The following is a 4,072-nucleotide window of genomic DNA, read 5'->3' on the forward strand; positions in this document are numbered from 1 at the left end:
GTTTCCAACACTTTGCTATTGTGAACAAAGCAGCAATAAACATAGGTATGCATATATCTGCTTGGGTGGCAGTTCTGATTTCTTTAAGGTATATTCCCAGTGCTGGGTCAAGTGGTATTTCTATTTCAAGCTTTTTGAGAGAGCGCCATACTGCCTTCCATAGTGATTGCACCATTTTACACTCCCGCCAACAGTGAATAAGGGTTCCAGTGTCTCCACAACCTTCCCAGCATTTGTTGTTTGCTGCTCTGTTGAATTTTGCTCTTGTTACTGGGGTGAGATGATATCTAATAGTTGTTTTGATTTGCATCTCTCTTAGAGCTAGGGAGTTTGAAAGTTTCTTCATGTGCTTGTTGGCCATCTGAAGGTCTTCTTTGGTAAAGTGTCTCTTCATATCCTGGGCCCATTTTTCAAATGGGTTGTTTACGTTTATCTTGTGGTACTCAAGTATTCTAATAAATTCTAGATATAAGTCCCTTATCAGACATGTCATTACCAAATATTTTTTCCCAGGCTGTGGCTTTCCTTTTTACCATGTTGGAGAAGTTTTTGGATGTGCGTAGAGATTTGATTATTAGAAGGACCCGTTCATCTATTTTATCTTCTCCTGGTTGTAAGTTTTTCAGGATGCTTGGAAGATTGTTCATATTGTGGAATAGGGCTTCTAGAGTTCTTCCAAGCTTTTCTCTAATGAAGTTTATAGTCTTTGGTTTTAGCCCTAGGTCCTTGATCCGCTTTGAATTGTGTTTTGTGTACGGTGTGAGCGGTGGGTCTTGCTTGAGTTTTCTGCTAATAGTTTTCCAATTTTGCCAATACCTTTTGTTACAAAGGCTTTTGTTTCCCCACTTAACTGATTTCATCTCCTTGTAAAATAATCAGTTGATCATAGGTAGATGGGCTGATTTCTAGATTCTCAACTCTACTCCATTGATCTATGTGTCTGTCATTGTACCAGTACCATGCCGTCTTGACCACCACAGTAGTGTAGTAGGATTTGAAATCAGGGAGTGATACACCTCATACCTTTCTCTTTTTAAGGAGTGTTTTGCTTATTCAGGTTCTCTTTCCTTTCCAAATGAAATTGGAGATTGATTTTTCCATCTCGTTGAAGAATGGAATTGGAATTTGTATTGGAATGTATTGGAATTTAATTGAACGTGCAAATTGCCTTTGGTAGTATTTTCATTTTCACAATATTGAGTCTCCCTATCCAAGAGCAAGGGATATTCTTCTATTTCCTCAGGTCTCTTTTTGTTTCTTATGGTAAGAGAAAGGTGTCATCACTGAAACTCAGCCAGACACAAAACCACATGGATGTGATAGCATTACAATAATCGTTTTATACAATATATGTTCTTATGGGACTGAGATAGTTTGCTCAGCATAATGTTCTCCAGTCCCTCCCAAATTAGGTAATAATTTACAAAATCATTGCTCCTGCATGCTGCATAGTAGTCTATTGTGTGAAAGTGCCATAATTTCTCAATTCATTTGTGTGGTTGGGCATCTGGACTGTTTCTTTGTTCTTGTGATGGTGAATAATGCTGCTATGAACGTTGGTGTACAAGTCTCTGTTTGTGCCTCAGTTCTTGTTTTCTCAGGATATATTCCAAGCAGTGGAATAGCTGAGTCATGTGGAATTTGTATGTTCAGCTTTTTAAGGAAGTGCCAAACTGCTTTCTAGAATGGTTGTACCATTTTACAATGCCACCAACAATGTATAAGAGATCCTTTCTCACCATATCCTCTCCAACATTTATTACTTGTTGCCCTGTTAAACTTTGCCACTGTTACTGGAGTGAGATGGTACCTCATTGTGGTTTGATTTGCATCTCTCTTATAGCCATTGATTTGGAACATTTCTTCATGTGTCTGGCATTCGACTATCTTCCTCTGTAAAAATTCTTTCCATGTCTTTTGCCCATTTTGTAATTAGGTTATCAGACTTTTTCTTTTGGAGGCCCAGGAGTATTTTGTAGACTTTCATTATGAGACTCTTGTCTGAGATGGTATTATCAAATGTTTGTTTCTAGTCAATAGGTTTTATTTTCACCCTGTTGAAAAAAAGTTTTTGATGCACACATGGATTTAATATTTAGAAGTTCCCATTCCTCAATTTTATCCTCTTCAGATTGCGACTTTCTGGCTATGTTTGGTAGTCTTTATATCTTGAACTAGCACTGCTAAACTTAATTCCAATTGTTCTCTCATGAGCTTTATGGTTTTGGGCTTTACTCCCATGTCTCTGATCCACCTTGAGTTGATTTTTGTGTATGGTGTGAAATGTGAATCCTGTTTCAGCTTTTGGCAGGTGGAAGTACAGTTTTGGCAGCACCATAGCTTTGATTTCCTTGTCGAATATCGAGAAACTGAAAATTTTAAAGAGATACCATGGGATGTAACTGGGATAATAAACAGCATAGTGTTGTCTAAGTGAGGCCAAATATTCAAGATTGCAGAAAGTGTTTTAGAGCATTTTGACACTCTATAATTCTTAACAGTTTCAGACTCTTTTTGGATATTTTTCTTTTTTTTTGAAGGAGTTGACTTCTGATAGTTCTGGTTGCTCTACATATGTAGGGGCCCTATGAGAGGAGGTGGATGAGGGAAAGATCTATGTGCCTATATTGTTGTTATTGTTGTGTACCGTCAAGTCAGAACTAATCCGTAGCTGGCCCCCCAGCGGATTTTCAAAGGCAGTTGATCACATGGGAGGAGATTGCCCATCCTTCTCTCATGCAGCAGCAGCAGCTTGTGGCATTGAACTGCGAGTCTTGGGGATTGCAGCACAGCTTCTTGCCACTAGGCCACCTGTATAGATTGCAGAATATTTCAAGTCAGGTCTAGAAGTGAAGAACCTAGAATAAAAGAAGTTACAGCAGGCAGATGTCAAACAGACAAGATAGTGTCAGAATGAAAAGACTACAATAAACCAAATAAATAACAAAGGAAGACCCTGAGAAGATATGTCTGCTTGTACAACTGCTTACCCACTCATCCAGCTCAATGAGCTGCATAAAACACAAAAATCTGAATAAAGAAATAGATCTGTGTCTCTAAGAAATGAAACAATCCTGCAGGAACACCCAGCATTTTTCTGAGTGCTGAGAAGAAAAGGTCAAATCATCTAACAATGACTAGGGCTTACTGAGATCAGAATAACTGATACTAAGTAAACACAATTTCATCTTACGTACATCCACAGTCATTGTACTTGGTACCAGCAGTCAAGAGAGAAGGAGATGTGCAGCACGGGGAAAGTCTGCAGTCAAGGACCTCTCCAGATAACTGAGAAGCGATATGTTAGTTTGAAGATTAAGTGACCATGGTCACTCACTACGCATCTGAGAGCTGGACAAGGAATAAAGGTGACAGCCTTTGAGCTGTGGTGTTGGAGAATACTGAATATCTATGGACTGGCAAAAGAACAAACAAATTTTGCAGAAGGTGAACCCAGGGCGATTTTTAGAGGCAAGGATGGCAAAGCTTTGTCTCACATACTTTGGGCATGTTTTTAACAGAGGCTATTGTCTGGAGAAAGACATCATGCTTTGAAAAGTGGAGAGAGAGCAAAGGAGAGGAAGACCTTCAACCAGGTGGATTTAAACAGCTATGGGCCCAAGTGTGTTAGAGATTGTGAAGTTGGCACAGGATAGCACAGAATTCAGATTTGTTGTTCACAGGGTCACTATGAGCTGTACTCGACAGCACCAAACAAAAACAACCACCACCATGATTTATATTTGGCTAGAGAGGCTAATCCTTGGAAAGGGATATCATGCTTGGAAGGGTGGACAGTGAAAGAGGGGAAAACTTTCAACCAGATGGGTTGAAACAGTGACTATAGCAATGGGCTCGATTGTGTTTGGAATGATGATAAGAACAGCACAGGATAAGAGAGGGCGCAGATCTGTTGTTCATAGGGTTGCTGTGACTTATACTAGGCTCAATGGCAGTTAACAACAACCACCACCACCACAATTATAGTGATGGTTACCTATGATTTTAAAAAACAATGTCTTGCCGATATTAAAAAGAAAAGGCTAATGAAAAACTCAGTGCACTCTAAAAT

The sequence above is a fragment of the Elephantulus edwardii genome, unplaced genomic scaffold (genome assembly GCF_000299155.1).
Source record: "Elephantulus edwardii isolate Elephantulus edwardi_28Jun2011 unplaced genomic scaffold, EleEdw1.0 scaffold00030, whole genome shotgun sequence".
Taxonomy (NCBI): Eukaryota; Metazoa; Chordata; class Mammalia; order Macroscelidea; family Macroscelididae; genus Elephantulus; species Elephantulus edwardii.